The following is a 21,101-nucleotide window of genomic DNA, read 5'->3' on the forward strand; positions in this document are numbered from 1 at the left end:
CTCTAGGGTCGCCTAGAATCAAGTACAGAGAATTCCTGCCTCTGGGCTCTTGTGTGGTATCTGAATGCAGAAGGTTAGTATAAGCACAGCCTTTGGAGGTCATTATATGTGGAATTAGAAATACCAGACGTCTGGTTTGCAGACGTGTATTTTCTGCAGCGGGGATGGGGATGGTTATGATTGCCAGCTGTTCATCGAAATGCACAATTTTTTTTAATTATAAAATGATGTCTGTATCGATTCCTTGCCTCTGGTCTTTCACTGGGCTCAATGGCTCCAGTTCTGCTTGCAGAACAGCCAGGGGATGCATGGGGAGTTTCTGTCTGATTCCAAACCTCTAGTAGCCACCATCAGCAATGCTATCTCCTGCAATGCCCAACTCCACTACAAGTCTCTTTGCAAATGGAGACAGCAGTGGAAAGCTGGGGACATGGTGTGAAGCACCAGGTGGTCCCAGCAACTCTGAACAGCAAAGTTCTACCTGGTGTTTTCAAGATGTATGCTTGTGCAAGGTTTCTCTATCCACGCACATCATCAGGACAGCTCTGTGCCTACACCAGTGGATTTCGTGTTTATTTTACTTACAATTCTGAGCATATTAATGTGTAACCATTGAGAGCAGCTCATTTGCTCTCAGACATCGTTTTGTAATGAATAGTCAAAATATTTTCCCTGAAACAACCTTAATGGAACTTCTCTTCCAGTGGTAACAGCTAGGCGCAGCACCTAGATGCAACCAATCCAAAGATCTGTGTTACTTTACAGTGTGAAGAAAAAAACAGAATCATCAAAGAAAAAAGTGGCCTGCCTTGATTTCTGACTTTGAGTCAGTCAAGAAGCAGCACAAATCAATTCTACACTTTTCAGCTTACAGTCCATTGGCCATGCTCCCCAGCATGGTCCATCACAACCTATCTGTGGACAAGAGACCTCACTGCTCCGCCACAGCTCTTCCAGCAAAGATAAAAAGGGTTATTTTTCCTGAGGGAAGTGCCCCGTTCCTTTCTCTTTTGGCACTGTGAAGTGCAATCAGTGAGCAATTTCTGTTTTGGTGTCTCCCACAGTTGCTTCCATACAGCCCCTTAAGGAAACTGAAGAGAGACCTTCACAGAAATGCCCCAGTAAGTCCCATTTATACTGGGAAAGCTGGAGAATGACATGTTAGAAGACCAGAATCAGGCTTGTTGCCCTCTCTGTGTGTTTCATACCCAAGTGCCATGTCTGGAGACACGCACAAGAGTGCAAGGCATCTGAAAGACCTTAGCTCCACACACACTTCATTCAGGCCAGCTGAGATTTTGCATCATTTGGCATCATTTTGGCACCCATCAGCAACAGGAGGACAATATGGAGCCCCTGCAATGCCAGCCCTGGGGCAGCCAAGCCATCGTTCTCACTGTCACCTTCAGCACCTTGATGTGTAGGTCAGCCACTGGAAGAGATCTGCAATGCTCTGGTCCCGAGATGTTGGTGGAAGATGCTCAGTGCTACACTGCTGTCACTTCCCCAGCACTCCTTCTCCCTTTCAGGATCCTGCTTGCTGCCTCCCAGGGGAAAAAGAGGAGGAAGGAGGCATTACACAATATGTTGCATTGATGAATTCCCTGTGCCAGCTGGAACAGACTGCTCATAAATGCAGCTTTCTGGAGGGGTTTCAAGAGTATTACATTCTTAGATCATTGTCTCTCCTCCCTGGGAACAATGAGGGCAGGAACGAGCTGCTCCAGAAATGCTACGAGGAGATTTCTATGGGATAGGGATTGCTGTGGGAGACAAAGGGAATTTCCCCCAACTGCTTTAGACTGCAGCCTGGATAGCTTACGAAGGCAACTCAGTGGGAAACAGGAATGCTGTTCTCAGTGCTCTGCAGAGAACTGCGAAGGTCAGCTTCTTCCAACTCCCCCAGAAAGGCAGAACAATTATCCACCAATTATAGGGTGGAAAATGAGATGCGGGAAGGCAGAGTGCTGTGCCCCAGGCTGCAGCTGCTCAGTCTGAGATATGCTGAAGGATCTTCTGGCCTTGGGTTTCAGCCTTGGCACGCTCTGCAAGTCCCTTACCACTGCACTTAAGAAAGCCTGTCATGCAGGCAAATTAAAATTGGAAGGACGATGCAAAGCTCCTAACCAAGCTTTCTAACCAAATGAGATAGATGGAGCTCTTAATCCCAATAAGCCCATACCCATCCCATGAGATCAGCAGCTGGTTCAGCTGTCCTGTCCCCTCTCCCCACACTGGTAATTCCAGCCAAAGCTTTGGTGGCTCTGGCATTTGGCTTGCCAATGGTGAGCTCGCGATTCTCAGCGTGGTTCCTGGCATGGCTTTGCCCTTCAGGGGGCAGATATGGCTTAGGAGGTGACGTGAGCCAGGGACCAACACTGGGAAGTGATTTGGGTGCAGACACCTTTTGGGGGAGTAGGAAAGTCGAACTGTACAAACCTGTTTGGACAGAGGAGGGACCCTGCTACAGTTCAGTTGCAACATCATGAAGAAACACAACCAGAATGGGGTGCAAGCAACCTTTCTCATAATGCAGCAATCACTAATGACTCATAAGTCTTGCAAAAGGAATTTGCTAATGCAAGGAAAATAATTCCTTTCAAGCCAAGGTTGTGGAGACAAATTCTGCTTGATTCATGACATGTACAGCTCCCACTGAGCTGTGGCTTTGATTCCCTCCAGGCAAACATGGGACTGATCCACATCTCCCGTTTCCTAGAGATGTGCTCCAAGTGCTGCCTCTCAGGCTGATGTTGAGCTTCATTCAGTTTTAGGAAGAGACACCACATCCTCACCCAAGCAGGTGTAGTTTGGAAGGGACCTTAAAGATCATCTAGTTCCAACCCCTTGTCAATCACCATTATTTTTCGTGCACAACAGGCAGTCTCACGGATGTAAAGGCACTTAATTTCACCAGATAGATAGTCCCAAACCACCTTCTTCCCCCACTGCTGTCTGCTCTTCTCCTTCCCAAATGTTATGCACAGAGGTTTGGGACAAGTCCAGCCTATGAAAACTGAGGCAAACAAAAAAAAAAGGCTCTCAGCTCAGCCAGCTCAACTCAGCCCCCCCCCTATTTAGAAGCAAACTCACATTTTCCCTGAAGTACGCTATTAAAATTGTAAGCCCACTTCTTGTTATGCTTAGCATCCCTATCCAGGCTTTGCTCCAGCTGGTCTTTTTCTCTCCTGCTTTCTTTCCTTAAGTACCCAAGCAACGCCTTTGCACTCTTCTTTCATTTTTCCTCCTTATTTCCATTTCTTGTATGCTCCCTTTTAGCAGCTCAGTTCACCAAGAAGTGTGTTAATTAGCCAAGCAGGCTTTGTGCTGAAATTCCTCATTTTCATGTGCAAAGGCAGCGTTTGTTTCCAAATTCTGAATAAGTTTTCTCTAAAAAAAAAAATAAAATTCAACTGGCTGTCTTGGACACCTCCTCCCTCATAGCAACCTCCCTGCTGAAATCGCCTCTGCTAAGGTTCAGAGTGCTAAATGCAGGTCTTTTCTTCCCAAACCTCTCTCCAGACACAATCCCAGTCATCTCACAACCATCTCACACCAAGCTGCCATCTCTGACCACAGCTATCCCCTCCAGGTCAAGCAGATTGGTGGGGACATGGATTGGAGTTACCTGGGAGCATCAGATGGGCTTTATGGTTACCAGGGAGGAGAAGATCCCTGCAGGCTCGATGCTCAGACACCCTGACAGTGACAGTTTTCCTTTCTAGAAAACTGGGTTAGAAATAAGGCCAGTTCTGCTCTCTCTGGAACTGGCCTGGATCCCTTCAACATGCCAATCTCCTTTAGAGATAGAGAGCTAACTGCTCTCCACCTTCTCTACCTTTTCTCCCATACGATGACCCATGTATGACGATATCCCAGATGAATACTTGGCTTTATTTTTGCTTTTGTTTTTGTTTTTGTTTTTTTTGCCTGGTCTGACCACATGAGTTAAGTCCCAAATGGTCTCCCCTTGATGCTCCCCATGGAGCAGCACCAGCTCTAATGCACACGAGGGGGATGTTCAGGGGTAGGAATGAGGGACAGGGACAGAAATCCTCCTCTCTGCCATGTTGTGTCTAAGCAGCAAGCCTGGCCGAGGGCTTCTGTCCTGTGAACAGCACAGGGGAGTGTTTTTGTTCTTTTATTGCTGGTGGGAGAATCAAGCCTGGCCATGAGGATCACAGCCCGTAGGAAACAAAGCTTCTGAGTGAGTTCAAGGCCGGCAGATCTGCGTGATCCCAGCCTTCTAAGTTCAGTTTGTTTGCTTTCAGAGGGGCTCCTCCTCTGCCTCTTTGCTTTCCTTTCACTGCTCAGCGGCCACAGGGCTTTGATCACCTGCAGCCCGTTAATTACCATGTGCCACTCTCCCCATGGAATGCAAAGGAAGAGAGGTCCTCTTTTAGCTTCCCCCCAGGGACCCTTTTTTTGTGTGTGTGTATTGGGCCTCCGGTTTCCTCGCAGAGCAGCTCTGCCCCATCGCCTTGTGCATCCCCTTTGCACAAAGCCCTCTTTGTGCTCACGTTGGGATGGAGCCAGCCCAGGCTGCAAGCACATGCTTATCTTCAAGCAGAAGCAGCAACACCGGCTTCAGCAGGAGCTGGAAACAAGGCATCATCGCATCAGCCCCAGATGCTCCACGGGGTGCTCATGAAATGCCCTTCCCCAAACACACACTGCACCCATGGGTGTGCTTGGCTGCGTTCCTCCTTGCAAAAATCAGAGCCAAGGACGGGGGAAGATCATGATGTGGGGTGAGAGGTAATCCCAGCATGCAGTAAGCTGAAATTTGGGGGATTCGGGTTTGCTTGCAGCCTTTGTGTTTAATGCAGAGCCCATGCAAAGCGTCGCCCCTTTTCCATGCATTCCCAGTGTGGGATTCTTGGGGGCTCATCCTGGTCTCCCAGAGCAATAGGGAAAGTGCAGGGGGAGGCAGCAGCACGACGCCAGCATCACTGCTGGGATAACACTCCTTTCATCATGTCCGGGTACAGGGAAGGGTATTCACAGAGGAGGCTGTTATCCTCCTGTCTGAGTAGAGAGGGAGATAGAGGGATTCTAGAGTGTCCTTCACCTCTCATTTTGTTACGGTAGGGTCTTTTTCTATGGGGAACACCCTGATTTGTAAGCATGAGCAGTTTCTCTGGCTGCTTGTCGCAGCTCGTGCCAGCTCACGTGGGTGCTGGGTTGCTCCCTGCAAGCAAAATCTGGGATGGAAACAACAAACGTGGGGAGATGTGGCAGACAAAGGCAGGGGAGGGGAGGGAGCAGGATGGATGGCTGCAAAGCTGAGAGGGTTGCCATGGAATTCGTGTTCATCGGCCCCCTTCACTGCCTGCAAGAAGAAGGAGGGAGGGTTTGGAGCTTGGAGGAGCTGTGCTTGTATCTGTATGGCTGTGCCAAAGCTCTCAGCTAACAATCAGATCTTGCTAAGCCAGAAATAGGGCAGGGTTTGAAGACAGAAAGGATGAAGCATTAGCAAAGCCACCTCTGTAAAGTCAAGTGTAATGCTAGCTTCCCCAAAATGCAGCTGCCTTGCGCAACCAAGGTGAGGGCTTAGAAACATTGAAGGGTTGAGTTGGAAGGGACCTTAAAACTCATCCAGTCCCAGCCCCTGCCATGGGCTGGGTGCCTCCAGCTCAGGCTGCCCAGGGCCCATCCATGGCCTTGGGCACCTCCAGGGATGGGGCAGCCACAGCTCTGGGCAGCAGTGCCAGGGCATCACCGCCCTCTGAGCAAAGAGTTCCTTCCTAACACCTAACCTAAATCTCCTCTCTTTTAGTTTAAAGCTGTTACTCCTAGTCTTGTCTGTATCTGCCCAGGTAAATAGACTCCTCAAGTACTGGAAGAATGCTCACTGCAGTGCACAAGGAATCGGAGCCATCATCAAGCATTCATGAAGGCAGCTGCATGTCAGAAAGTTGGGGTTTTGAGGGCTTAAATGAAGGGATTATAATTTATTAATGTGACTGTCAAAACTCATTAATTAGCCTCAGACATGTGAAGAGATCTCAGGCTTGGGATCAGCATCTGGGATGTGAACTGTGGTGTCTGCATGTGCCACGTGCTGTGTGCACACATCTGCATGCTGTGGCTGTGCACACATCCTGGAGGTCCTGCATCCATAGCACCTCCCCAAATGAGAGCCACTGTCAGAGGTTGGCTCCTTGGGGCACGTTTCCTTCCCCAATCCCCTGCCCTATGCATCAGTTTCCCAACCCCCTCCTTGCATCGTTCTCCTTCGCCTCTCCCACAGCTTCCTCCAACACCACTCTTCTCCAAAATGCCCTCAGCTGCAGGAGTGAGATGAAGATGCAAAGACAAGATAAGGATAAAATGGATGCAGATCTTCCTTCAAGGCCAGGCTGGATGTGGCTCTGGGCAGCCTGGTCTACTGGTTGGTGACCCTGCATGTGGCAGGGGGGTTGAAACTAAATGATCATTGTGGTCCTTTTCAACCCAGGCCATTCTATGATTCCTCCTTCCCATCCCTTCGATGGACAGATGATGGTACCACTGCCACAGAGAGCACTGCTGGAGCAGCCCTACCTTTCCTCTGCATCCCAAACATTCAGCTATTTGTCTTTGCAACATCTCTTTGTAGAAATAAGAGAGAGGGTAGGACAGCCCATCTGTTCCTCCGTATCACTGCAGTTCTCATTAAGAAGAGAGGACATAATTAGAGAAGAAATAAATACAACTGTGCTGGTCCTGCCTTGCTGTTTAATGATGTTTTCAGATGTTTTCGTTGCTTGGTTGTCAGTGCTTGTTCAGCACTGGCTGCATTCAAGAGGATGCTGCAAAATGCAGAGCTTGTAAGCATGGATGCTGGGCTTAGATCCTGAGCTGAAGGGATCTCTATATTTCTTCAAACCACACCAAAAGATTTCTCCCATTAGATTTCTCTAATACCCCCCCCCGGAGTCTCCATACCTCTTGGGCTCTGCAGCTCTCTCGTTACAGGGGATGCAACTGCCAGCTCAAAACCAACCAGTGCTGACCCTCCTCCTGCCCCAGCCTCCCCTCGCTCAAGCAGTAAGAGGGGGATTGCAATCCAAGGCAAAACTGGGCTAATTCAGCATGGAAAGGTCTTTGTCTCCCCATTGCTCACTTCTCAAGGGAACAGCGTGCTCCTTCCCCATCCCTGCTCGGTGCCAGCCTTCTCCATTCGTATTCTGAGCTCGTTTGCTGCAGTGGGAGCCTTGCAGCCAGGAAATACGTCTGGATGGTGATGTAATCAGAAATGCAGGTCTCCAAATCAATCCCCGACCTTCTGCTGCTCCACAAATTGCATGTTGGGTGTGGGAAGGGGAAGCCTCAGCCTCATTTGCTGCCTCTCTGCTTCCCCAGCTTTCTCAGGGGCAGAGCTGGCATTTTTTTGCTGGATTGAATTAATCATGCCATATAAAATATTCCTGTTGTCCTGCCCTCCTGGCAGCAGTTCTTATTGTTGCACTTTGGGGGATCCCTTATTTAATTTATTCTATGATACTCAGGAATGACTATGAGTGTCTGTTCCTCTGTCATCCACCCCTTCTTCCTTCCCAATAGCTTTTGGACCCTGATCCCTGTCCAGTTTGACAGATCTGTGGCTCTCAAAGATGTCACATTCCCACAACCATTCCTCAAGTGTTCCTCCATCAGCTACTTATCCAGCAGTGGATGTGCTTGAGGCCTGTCCATACCACTACTCTAAGCATGGAGTGTCAAATAAACACATAAATATGGAGAGAGGGGAATTTTGCTTGTGTTTCACTATTTGTTTTAGCTCTCCTAGGGTTTTACCTTCAGCTTGTCACTGCTTGTGTTTCAGTATTTGTTTTAGCTCTCCTAGGGTTTTACCTTCAGCTTGTCACTGGATATCAGAGCATCCCCAAACAAACCCACTCCTGGCTGGCATTTCTCTGAGCCCTCAGATAAAATGTCAGCTTTCGGAGGAAGGTTTGGGGATTTCATTATTTCCATTTCTCTTGAATCCCTTTGGATGAGGGCTTATGGGAGGGTATGGGTGGCTGTTCATCCCCTGGGAAGAGCACAGAGGGTGCAAACACCACAGAAGGATCCCTGAAGCTTAACCCAAATCCCATTCCCATCAACTCTTTACAAGGGTAGACAACAGCAGGACAAGGGGAAATGGTTTCCCCTTGTGGAACATTGAAGGAAGATTTAGGTTGGATGTCAGGGGGAGGTTCTTTGCTATGAGAGTGGTGAGGTGCTGGAACAGCTGCCCAGAGAGGCTGTGGATGCCCCGTCCATCCCTGAAGGTGTTCAAGGCCAGGTTGGATGGGGCCCTGGGCAGCCTGGGCTGCTATGAAATGTGGAGGTTGGTGGCCCTGCCTGCAGTGGGGGGGTTGGAGATTCACAATCCTTGAGGTCCCTTCCAACCCAGGCCATTCTGTGATTCTGTGATCCCACTGTGCTGGGAATTCTTTGTCTCATCAGTGTCATTGCACTTGGAGCTGTGGATATGCCAACTCTTGGCCTCACTGTGAGCTGTGCAGAGGCAGTGCCTGGCTGCTGTGTCCCTTCTGCAGAGCGTATCAACCAGTTTGGGCATTGCCACCCTCATCCTTCCTTCAGTGCCAGTAGAAAAGCAGCCCCAGCCAGCAACCAGGCTTGCTAAACAACTTCAAGAACCAAGTATCTCCAAGACCTGTACCTAAATCAGACAGGGTTGTGATTTGCCAGCAAGTGGTATGGGTTTCACATGGCTGCACAAGCTTCCTCCTTTAGGAAACACAGCAAACCAGCATTTCAGAGCCTGGAGTTGGCTGTTGGCTGCAGTGTGTGGTTTCATTTCTTCCAAATGTTGCTATGTAAACACTAATCAGGCCAAATTATTCAAATCACAACTGTCGAGTGTGGAAGTAGCATTAATGAGGATGAAAAAGGAACAGATTGGTAGAGCAGAAAGTGTCCTTTGGCTGAAGGTTGGTGGCTCCCATCCAACACATGCAACTCTCACCTCTTGCTCTCCCATAGCCCTTGGAAATGCCTCTTCTTGGGAGGGAGCATTGGGCCAGGCTGTCCAGCCCCAAGATTTTTTGGCTGTCTAAATACAAGGGGATATTTCCCCCTTCTATGGAAACTATAAGCACCTTGGGGTTCTGCTCAATCCTGACATGTCCCAGAGAATGGAAGGGCTTTGTCCACCTCTGCTGCCTTGTTTGCACATGGTGCAAGATCACCTTGGAGGTGCTCATGGCACAGTTGGACATAGTCCCAAGTGGGTTTAGTCAGTGCTGAGTGGGGTGTAGGAGTAGATGAGCTTCCAACATACATTATTCCATGATTTCAGATGGGTGTTGGGATTTGTACTAATAAGCAAACCAAATGGGGATGTCCTGGAGGCTGTTCTGCTTCAGCACACTGGAGCCATTTTCAAAAAGCAAAGCAGGTGTTATGTGCAGAAAGAGCAAGCCAGGCTCTGCACAGAGTCACATCAACACTGTCCCATTGAAAGCTGCTGGTCTACAGTGAAAATCAGCCAGAAATCACCTGCATCCATTGTAGCTATGACCATGATCATGACTGTGACTATGTGTTCAAGAAATGTTTAGATGTGGTACTAAGGGACGGGGCTCAGTGGAGCCAATATTGGTGGTAGGTGGACGGTTGGACTGGATGATCTTGAAGGTCTTTTCCAGCCTTGGTGATTCTATGGTTCTATGATTCTGTGACATCCAACCATAGCATAGGCTACAGCAGGAAACCATCAAGTCAGATCCTGAAGCTGCTGTTTAAACAACCTGGAAAATATCCCAGACATTAAATACTTGGAGCTATTAGAATAAGGTCAAAATAAGAAAAAAGCTATTTGTGAAAGGAAGGAATGAATCCATCCATCTTCAGGCTTCAAGAAGAGCTATTTTAAAACTTTTAAGGCAATTTATTTTGAAGTTGGCCAAAGCACCATCAAACACTTCATCCGTGGTGGTTAAGTTTCCCTCTTTCCTCTGCTGGCAGTCCTGTTTGGCCTTAGAAATGTGGAAAATATGGGTGCTTCACTTCGTGGCCCTGTTCCTTTCTTTTCTGAGGTATGGAAGTGTCCTTTTATTCTCACTGCACCCAAAGCAGCAGCAGCAGCTCCCAGAGACAGAGTCAATGCCTGTGATCAGATGCTGCAGGAAGGTGTCTGCGTTTCTCAAAGACTTATTTCTACCATTTTCTACCCAAGCCCAATTCAATTTGGAAAGTGCAGCTGTAGGGCACTTTGCTGTGGTATGATGCTGCTGCCAAAAGTCTGCATGGAGCTGATGGGAGACCAGATAACTTCACCAAAGTGACACTCCATGTTGGTAATAGAGTGCACAGAAACCACAGCCAGGAAGACCTAGAGGCACAGATGAGTTTATAAGAGTACTTGGAGTAACAGAATCATCCAGGTTGAAAAAGACCTCTCAGATCTCCAAGCCCAACCCCAGCCCACCCCACCATGCCCACAGTGCCACATCCCCACGGTTCTGGAGCTCCTCCATGGATGGTGACCACAACACCTCCCTGGGCAGCTGTGCCACCGCAGCACTGCTCTTTCTGGAGAAGAAATGCTTCCTAACATCCAACCTGAACCTCCCCTGGCACAGCTTAAGGTCATTATCTCTCACCCTAAAAATCACAGGGGCTGGAAGGAACTTCTCAGTCCTTCTGATCTCACTTTTCTCAAGCAGGGCCACCCCCAGCTTGGTGCCCAGGACCACGTCCAGGCGGCTTCTGAAGATCTCCAAGGAGGTGACCTCATAGCCTCTCTGATCCCTGTGCAGTGCTTCACCACCTAAGCATTCCCATCAGCTGCAAGAGCCGAGTGCACCTCACAGCATCCACCATAGAAAACAAAGGGATCTCAAAACTCACTGTAAGGACCTGCAGTTCTCAGGGACAGGCTGGGAAGGCCTTCTCATGAGTCATGGAGTGGTGCTAAGGTCAGAAGAGGGCTCTACTTCCAAATGAACTGATCTGAGCCCACTGGCTCACTGATCCCAGTCTGACATAAGTAAGGGACTGGCATGAATCATAGAATTGTTTGTGTTGGAAGGGACCTTTGCAGGCCATCTGGTGGAACTCCCTGCAAGAACAAGGGAGTTTGAGTCTACAACTCAAACAGGTGCTCAGAGCCCTGTCCAGCCTGACCTTGGGTGTCTACAGGGACCTGATCAGGAATGCACCTCATCCACCACGATGTCAGCACTATCCCAAAAAACCCAAACTTTGACCAAATGAAATCAGACAGAAAGCAAAGAGCAAGGCCTGCTGTTCTCCATCATGAGATGCGTCCTTGGCTAAGTCCTGGGTTAGCCAGCATTTGGACCTGACAGAAGGAATTCCTTCCTTCAGAGTCCATACAGTCAAACAGTGGGGAGGAAGTCACCTTCCTCAGTCTCTCCACCAATCTCTTTTTCTTCCAGATTTGAGGGAGAAATCCCCAGTCGTGTAAGCAGTGGGACAAAACTGTGCAAGGGAACGTGATGACCCAGTGGAGATGGCCATGGTCCAGCTAAAAGGTCCATCCCTTGTCCTTGTTTTGTCTGAACAAACGTAGCCAACAAAACCCACTTCAGTCTGCCTTGCATGAAGCCTTACATGAGATTGATATGGAACTTCACCTCATATTAACCCCATGTTCTTTCCAGAAGACATGGAAGGGACCCAGAGTTCCTCAGAGGCCAGGATACAGTTCATTAGTGTGTAATTACATGAGCAATTACAGCAGAAAAACAGAAATAAACCTAAACAGAAGGGCCAGCCTCAGCCACAAACTGCTACATCATATCCCTGTCGTTGTGCAGCACTTTCGAGATGCAAAGGAAAGTCTGATGGCTCCAGGAGGTGTAATTAGCTTCCAGTGATGAGTGGAAGACTGGGAGCAATATTACTGCAGCACATATCATCTTTTAAACGAGTCCTGTTTATTTATAACAGGCTCCCATGACCTGTACCCTGAACTCAAACTTCCTCTCTTTGCTTTCTTATCCACTCATCTCTGAGTTTTTGCATTGCTGGGAGTAAGGGAAGGCCAGGCTGCTGGTTAGCAAGCCTCTATAGCCCTTAGGAAATGCAGATTTAATGAAGCTGGAAGGACCCTGAGAGGATATTCAGTCCGTTTTCCTGTCCCATGAGAGGAGAAACAGTACCCAAAATCAGTGCTGATGGTCTCATTCAGTATCCCACCTTCACCATGTGTGTCACCTCACGTCACCTCTGCTCTGGGCTTTCTCTGCCATGATCCCCTTTGTCCCCTCTCCGTCCCACAGCTCTGTGTGACCCTGCTCATTTCCTTACTTTGCCATTTCAGCCTGGGATGATGTCCATGGCATAGAGATGTTGGTAGCAGGTCCTTCGTCTCTCTCCTGGTGGTATCCCCTGGAAAATCATTCTTTCCCAAACAGACCCATTTTCATAGTCCACAAAGATGTGTAACAGGGTGTTTTGGAATCAGTGCTACTCATCCTGGCCAACATAGCTGAGTAAGTAACAGGGTGCAGAGCTAATACACAGCTCTGAGCCCACATGCAGCTTGACGTAGGCTCTGGTGCTGCATTTCCCACACAACTCCGACTAAGAGAACTGATGGATTTCTCAAACAAAGGGACAATTTTCCACCCAAGCCCAATTCAATTTGGAAAGTGCTTCACTGAACTGTGGGATGCCTTGCTGTGATGGGTTGCTGTTGCTAGAAGTTGATGTGGAGCTGATGGGCTGCAGGCAAGAGTGGGCCTCAGTACATCGTTCCCACCTTGCAGTGGCCAAGCTGACCCCAACACCAGCCTTTCTCCAAGGCACAGTGTGTTCCACTATGCTGTGGCCTTGTATCCAAGTGTCTTTGGGGTTGAAAACTCACAACTCTTTGGCATTCAGGTATGAGGTGTAGGAAAGGTTTGCAGGAAGGCTGTGCCATGCTTGGCTGGGCTGGAAGGAGAGTTTGGAGCCCTCGTGCTCAGTCTCACAGCTGACAAGTAACACTTTTCTCCCATCTCCCTGATGGCTCTTCCCACTGGTTCAAGGAAATGAGTCCCTCAAGCAGACCCTGGCCAAGCTATTGCTGCAAACCCTTCCCAGAAACCCAGCCAGGAGCTGCACGTGCAAAATATCTTCTTCAACACCATCCCTGCTTCTTATGGCATCCCACAGTGGGGATTTCCTTGCTCTCCAGTGAGAGGTTGCCATCCCCAGCCCACTCAGGTCTGTGGCATTCATACAGAAAGCTCTGTGCATGGCTCAAAAGCCATGATATCACAGAATCACAGGATATTTGGGTTGGCAGAGAGCTTAGGGCCCAACCATCCCCAACCCTGCCATAGGCAGGGACACCTCCCACAGTCCAGGCTGCCCCAAGGCCCATCCATAGCCTTGGGCACTGCACGGATGGGGCACCCACAGCTCTCTGGGCAACAGCAAAGGACAACCTAACGAAGACCCTTTGTCTTCTCCCATCTCCTTTCACAGCTTCCACTCTGTACATTCTGGGTTGAAGACCCCTTGGACAGCCTCAGAATCCTTTCCTCACCAGCCTATAACAAGGGCAGCCAGTGCCAAACCACACCATGTGCTCAAAGCCATCCCAACCCTCCCCTGATGTCCCCCCTCCCCAAGGCCATCCATCCTTCCCTCTCTTCCCTCAGCTCAAGCCAGAGAAAAGCCACAGAAAGAAAAAGAAAATGCATTCCCAGCTCTAACCCATGGGGAAAAGGCCTGGGGAGTTAATTATAGCCCATTGCATCGGTGCTGTTAATAATTCAGGAAGCTCTCAAATTGAGCTGGAGATGAGGCAGAGGATGGATCTTGCTTGGATGCCGAAGCACCCAGCTCTGCTCTGTCGCCAGGGTGAAGGTGTCTGAGTGGAGGACACACAGGACACAATGCTATAGCCCACACATTTCAAGGGGCAGAGATCAGGCTCCCCATCCTTTCTCCTGCTTCACCAACAAAGCTGGTAGGGTCCTGCTCCTACCCAAGTTTCAAGACACCAGGCTTCAGCTTGCAGCTAGGATTCCCATTCTCATTTATCATCTGTACCCACACACAGACCTGCATTTTCCTTCTCCCTCAGTAAGGTTTTCACCTTACTGGAACAGGATTTTCTCTGTAAGGTCAAAGTTACAGTATTTGTACAGCACTGAACACTTTCTGGCACTAGAAATTTCCCACTCATCATCTTTGAGATGCTGGGATGAAGCTGTGCACACACACACCACAGTGTTCAAATACACAAGAAGGATTTAGGGACGGCTGAATTCAGGTTCCCAGCACACAGAGGAGGAAGCAAAGAGAAATCCCACCTAAAGCCTTTGCAGCACTCAACATGATTGAAATTCAGGGTGAATTTTTCCTGCGGTTTAAAACTGCCATCTCAGAGGGAAACGGTGCTTTGTGCTGACTGTGCTAGGATGTCTCCAAAAATCAGAGCCCTGAGGGGCTTGATTTGTTGGGTCTACACCACAAATGCACCTGGGAGCAGCTCCTAGGGGACAGTGGTGGCTGTGAGTTTGTCCCCACGCTGTCACTGCTATTCTGCTGCTCTCAAGTGGGGCTCTGGCTCCCTCTCCTGACACCTTTTTCTGGTCCCAAAAGCTGGTTGGGAAGGCACTGGAGTTGCTCATCAGACAGCAGGTGTGGGCCACAGGTGTGAAACCAAATCGATGCAGCTGAGCATCCCTCAGAATCTAGCTTGGTAGCAAAGCATGGTCACTGATGGTTGTGTATAGGATATATGTCTTTCCAGACCTGTGGTGAGCTGTCCTCCGTGCCCATCCCTTTGCATTGCAGTGGGATCTGCACACATCAGAGCTCCTCTTGCTCCCCCAAGCCTTAGGGGTCTCTCCTGAAGCTGATTTTAAAGCCCTTTGCCCCTACATACACTCATACCATCCATGGCTCATCACTGGGACCGGCACATTGAGCGAGGTGAAACCAGGACACCCACAGCAGGGACAGGTTGAGCCAAACCCAGGGACGAAGATGGGAGATGGTCTTGGTACCCCCAAAAGAGGGGTAATGCTATCACAAGGGTGAGTGTGTTCAAACAGATGTTAGAAAACCACCTGCCCTGCTCCAGCTCCTCTGCTGGGCTCCCACCAGTAGATGGCAAGACAAGCCCACGTTTTGGGATGAGAACAGCCCTGAGCCCCAGGGAAAGAGGGCTGAGCCAAGAAGGGATTTCTATGGCGTCTGATATGGGCTTCAGCCTACCCCGCAGCACCTCCTTCTTGCTCCTTCCACCTGTCTCTGTCCTCAGATCTCTACAGGCTGGGCATTTTTTGCCTATAGCCTTTGGTGCAGCTTGGCTGAAATCGATCGTGCAATGCTGCTGTTGCCAGGGGAATGCTAACAGGCACAAGGACAGACAGACAGATACTGTTTCATTCCCTTAGAAGCAGATTAAAAAGATGCCCATGCATAGCAGCTTGGGAAGGAGGAGGAGCAAGAGGGAATGGCCAAATGTTGTGCTCTTTAAAAAAATAATTGCAAAAGCATTGCTGGTTCCATGCAAACCCCCTTGCAGGCCACCTGGTTGCATTCCCTGCCTGAATCTGGCTTTTTGAGGAGATATTTGGTTCCCATTGCTGTCCCCTAAGAGTGCCTAGGGTGACTATGGGCATTTTGGGAGTTGCAAAAGCCACTGTGTGACTGAGGCTCTTCCAATTATCACTGGGCATAAGGGTGTTATCAAGCACCCAGGCTTACCCTTGACAACATGTGTTAGAGAGTGGTTGAGATGGGATGGAATAAAATGGGGTTGAGGGGTGGTGAAGGGAAGGGAGAGGAGGGGGAACAGTTTAAAGCAAAATGCATCATGTTGCTGAGTAACTGTACTTGCTCATATTGTAGAGAAATGCCAAATTCACCCTGAGACGCCAGCGCTGTCTGGACAAGGAGAGATGTAGCAACACAAATTTGCTCTGGGCTCACTGTCTGGAGATGGAGAATCCCCTTCTCCTTCCCCACTTCTCTGAAACTGGTCCTTGAGCCACTCTTCTCAAGCTGACAAAGAAAGCTGAGCCTGATGTGCCTCTGGCACCAACCTTGCTCATGGAACAGCTCTTTCCAAACCCTTCTGCTCCAGCAGCATTGCTTGCATCTCACCCAAACTGGGCCAATTGCTGCAAACTCCAGCATTTCTATCTCCCAGCCGGTGGCAGCACTGATTAATTAACAGCTTCCTGAGAGAGGCCAAGTCTTAAATTAAGCTTTCCACTTCAACAGGCAAGAATGGGACCCCTGCCCTGGTCTGGTGACAAACAAAGCTGTGACATGGGGAATGTCCTGGAGATGGAGATGTGGCTTCTAGCAGCACAGAAAGGGCTTTGGAAAGCAGAGCACCAGAAGCTAATGCCCCAAGCTCAGCAAATAACTAATCACCACCCATGTGGAAAGAAAGCACTGTGGAGAAACATCAGCCAGAGCAATGAGCAGAAACAACTTGGCACTATCTGCAAAGTGTTGGGAGAGCACCTGGGCTTCACATTTCCAAAGTGAAGTCACCACCACACACATAAAAAAATAAAAATAAAAATAAAAATAAAAATAAAAATAAAAATAAAAATAAAAATAAAAATAAAAATAAAAAATATCCCAGACATCTTCCTTTGGTGATGGAAAGAGTTGGGAATGGGAAGAAATTTGGAAAAAGCTTCCAAGCTATAAAGGTGAGTCCAGCCATGCTTGCACTCCTTGCAGACGAGATAGGGCTGGGATGCTGCATGTGTCTCTTTTGGAGGGGCAAGGACCTCTGATGGAGAGCTCAGACCACCTCAGTGCACTGATCACTGAAGGTCCAGCAATCCTTCAGTCTCAAATCCTCATGGTCTGTATAGAGAGCATTCCTAGGGAAATCAAAAGCACCAAGGCAGGGACCAACAGTCAGATTTCATGTCCTCCTCCTAATTCTTCTCCTTCTCCTCTGGGTTCTCTACTACATACATTTTCCTTCGTGGCCAAATCCAGAACTCCTCAGTGTCCACACTACATGAGACTTTCACATCTCTTCTTGGCCTCTTTTCAAGGCCAACAGACTACTGAATGTTTTAGGGAGAGGCACACAGGAAGAATAGAAGATGATCCCTATTGATCCAAAAGTCAAGAAGACTTTGGCTTCCGCATTTGTGCCTGAAGAGGTGGCAGATGGATGCACATGAGCCTCACACCAAGGCTTCATAGCTGAGAAATAGGGGATGAATTTAGGGCGGTCCTTTGTGGAGCCAGAAGTTGGATTCAGTGATCATACCTGGAATTAAGACTGGCTTAGGTTGGAAGGAACCTTGAGGATCACCCAGTTCCAACTCCCTGCCATGGGCAGCGTTGCCATCTAGTAGATCAAGTTGTGATGATGCTGTGGGTCTCTTCCAACTTGGGATATTCTAACCTCTCCAAACTGCCCTGGACACTTGCACAGATGTCTTGTCCAGACCCCATCGTGATGTGATCCCAAGCAAAATGATGGAAAAATGATACAACCACCCAGGATGGTTCTTTCTGGCCAAGGACCCACAAGGTCTGCAGCAGGCACGCACACCTGGGGATGGAAGGGAAATGTCCCTGCTCTCTCTTCCCGAAGTTCAGCTTATCTTGGACAATTGGCACAGCTGCTGTTGCCAGGCAGAGGGGGTTAGAGGTAGAAAATCTACTCTTGGCACTGTTTCCAAGACCTGCTGCCAACAGAGCAAACACCCCGGGCAGCCACGCGTCATCAGCAGCTCAGACATCTCTGTAGTGTTTGCAGTATTTCATGAGTAATGGGGGACACAGAGTGGGTCCAGCGAGCACTGGGGTCCAATTGCAAGATACCAGATTATACCCATTTTCTTCCCACATGCTTGATACAAGCCCCTCCAATTGTTTATTTATCACCCCCAGAGTCAAATGCAATGGGGAAGGGCATGGAGGGACGCGTGAGTGTGGGCATGAGGATGCTGGGCTAAGGCAAGGGGAAGGGAGTACTAATAAAAAGGATTGGGTTTTGATTAGTTTAAAATTCATGAAAAGTTAGCTTCATGAGGAAAAAAAGCCATGAAAAAGCGGACCTCAGTGGAAAGGACCTTTGGAGATCAGCTGGATGAGCCCAGAACTGGACACAGTGCTCCAGATGTGGCCTTCCCAGGGCAGAGCAGAGGGGAGGATCACCTCCCTCTCCCTGCTGGCCACACTCCGTGCAATGCACCCCCATGGAACCATTGGATTCTTGGAGGCAGAGCTTTAAAAACACACCAGAATCTCACGAATCTTGAGCTGCAGGTCCAGAGAACTGGCAGTGTCAGTTGAAAGGGAAGCAGACAGCTGGTGGACAGACTCTGGACTTTGTTTTGCCTCCCGTGATGTTGGTTTTGCAACAGTTCAGCTGTTGACGGGTTTTCACCCTGCCATTACTGAAAGTCCTGGATTAAAGACCTATTGCACCAGGAGAGATCATCTTTGCAACAATGACCATTTCTTGCCAAAAAAAGATGAGCTTGCTGGTGTCCTTGGGGCAGGACTGATGCCCCCTGCCAAGAACTCCTCTACTGAAGATTGGCCTGAAGGTTGTCCAACCCATTTGTCAACATGCCATGACCCCACTGCAGAGCAAAATGCCTGGGGATTCATTTATCCTGCTGGGAAGAGGGCTTTTGCCCTGTCCCACGATGAGCAGGGGGTTGTGGAGGTCCAAGGGACTAGGACCAAATGCAGGGAGAAGTTGAGTGACTTGCAGCAAGGTGGGGGAAAAACTAGGGTGCTGAGGTGATGGGTGTAGAGCTGTCTTGGAACCATCCAGGTCTATCTGCCTCCAACCATGTCTCTAAGCCCCTTTTCCTTTCCATCTCTCCTTACACCAGCTCTTATCACCCAGAACACTTCTAAACTCTGGGGCCACAATGATTTTTCCACAGATTCACAGCTTGGTTGTGGTTGGAAGGGACCTTGGGTCCTTCTGGACCCAAAGCAGTGTGCCCAAGACCACATCCAGGTGTGGCTTTGGGAGTTCTCCAATGAGGAGACTTAACAACCTCTCTCCATTTGCCTGTAGATTAGCGTGGGGTTGTTCCCTATTCAAAGGCAAAAGTGACTACAGTAACACAACGAAATAAGAAAGCCTTCAAGCACTGACACCTGTAAGTGTTTTCTGCTTTTCCCAGTGCCAAGATGAGGTCCACAAGAGAAATCAGCATTTCTGTCCTGGAAAAATGCCTTCTGGATCAGAAAAGGAATGGAATTTGCCACTGGCTGAAATCCTTTGATACGGAACGCATTTCAAGACAGAAGGTTGCTCTAGAAAAAAATAAAGCTGAATATCCTGTGGTAGTAAAATCTACATGGGAAGTTTGAGTCCAAACCCATCACTTACAGGAGATCTAGATATTTTTCATATTAATGTCAGAATTTTCTGTTGTAGGACCCACGAGGAGAGGGCACTGAGCCTGAAGATCTGCACAGTAATTCTGTACACACCAACCCCATTGCGTTATAAATGAAGCAGCAGGCACCACTCGCAGGGCATGCGCAAGCACACACCTCCTGCACACCCCCTCCAAGTGCTCAGACCTGTGGAGAATTTAAGCTCACATACAGTTATGGTATCGAGCCAAAAATAGTCTGAAGAGCACTCGTCTGGCCCAACCTTCCAGGATAAGGGCAAAGGTTTCATATCTCAAGCCAACAACTGACTGAAATAGAAACAACCTGCCCTGGGCATGCCAGCAAAGCCCCCTCACTGCCTGAAGCATGAATGGGAGCTGAAACATCGGCATCCCAGCCCTGCAGGCCCACACAGTGCCCTCTGGCTAACCTCAACTTTAGCTCCTTCTCTTCTTGCCTCTCGCTCCTCCACCCCGGAGGCACAGAGCCTGGGTGAAACGGTAAATCAGCGCCACATTAGGAATCAATCATCCAACAGAATCCTGAACCAGGCAGGATTTGAAACTACATCCCGGACTCAGATGGGATCCCAGCCCTTCACACAGGACTGGAAGATCCTTTCCTGAGCACTGAAAGCAAGCTCAGTTCCAAGCTGAGTAGCACGGGCATTAATAGCACGTTGCCATAGAAGCACGTAGTTGAGCACCAACTTTGAAGCCTACGTGATGCCAAACAACGGACTCCAGCAGCATTCTCACCTTGAGAAAGAGCAGAGTTCCTTTGTTAACTCTTTTTAGCATCATCCACCAAGCACCATGGTGTCAGCACTGCTCCAGCTCTGTGCTCCTTCTTAAATGGGAACAGAGAAGAGAGGTCAGCAAAGACAATGGCTGACTCCAAGGCAATCCAGGCAGAAGTAAATCTGAGAATTAAAAAGGTTATGAGGCTTTTGTTTTTGCTGCATGAATGTGGTTTCAAGGCCAAGTGCTCTCAAATCTCTGAATGACAGAGCAAACTGAAAACAGAGTTTTTTGCAGGGCCTGATTTGGGATCTGAAGGGTGATCACAGAGTCACAGCACTGCTGGGGTTGGAAGGGATCTCGAGAAATCAAGTCCAACCCCTGCTAAAGCGGTTCCCTACAACAGATCACATAAGTTGGCATCCAGATGGGTCTTGAATACCTTCATAGAAGGAGACTCCACCACCTCTCTGGGCAGCCTGTGCCAGTGCTCTGTCACCCTTACTACAAAGAAGTTCTTCTGCATGTTAGTACAGAACCTCCTATGTACAAGTTTCAGGTCATTGCTCCTTGCCCTATCTTTGTGCACCGATGAGAAGAGCTTAGCCTCATCCATTTGCCTCCCACCTCCCTTTAGAACAGTGATTAAAGCTATCTCCATCAGAACATTACTATTTTTTTTTGTTATTTTGAAGATGCAGAGATAAGAAGAAACATGACTGAGTATAGACCAACTGGCTTTCCATACCCTACAAAAGGGGTAGGAGATGTAGAAGTGACAGAAGGAAATCTGAAACCCAAACCGGGCTACAACCACCCACCTACAAAGCACAGCCCAGACACTTGCCTATGCCTTGCTAATGTTTAAGTGTGCTGTATCTGCTTGTGACCAGCTGCCTACTGTACAGAGCAATTGGAGTAACCAGCAGGGAGCATAGATACAAGTGTCTGAGAGTCACTGCACAGACTGCCAAGGGATGGATCTGCTTCAAATGATCCATCACTTCTGCAGCAAAAGGAAAGCCTTCAGCACTCACGAGC

The sequence above is a fragment of the Lagopus leucura genome, unplaced genomic scaffold (assembly GCF_019238085.1).
Source record: "Lagopus leucura isolate 7727_CA_CO unplaced genomic scaffold, USGS_WTPT01 Super-Scaffold_100038, whole genome shotgun sequence".
Classification (NCBI taxonomy): Eukaryota; Metazoa; Chordata; class Aves; order Galliformes; family Phasianidae; genus Lagopus; species Lagopus leucura.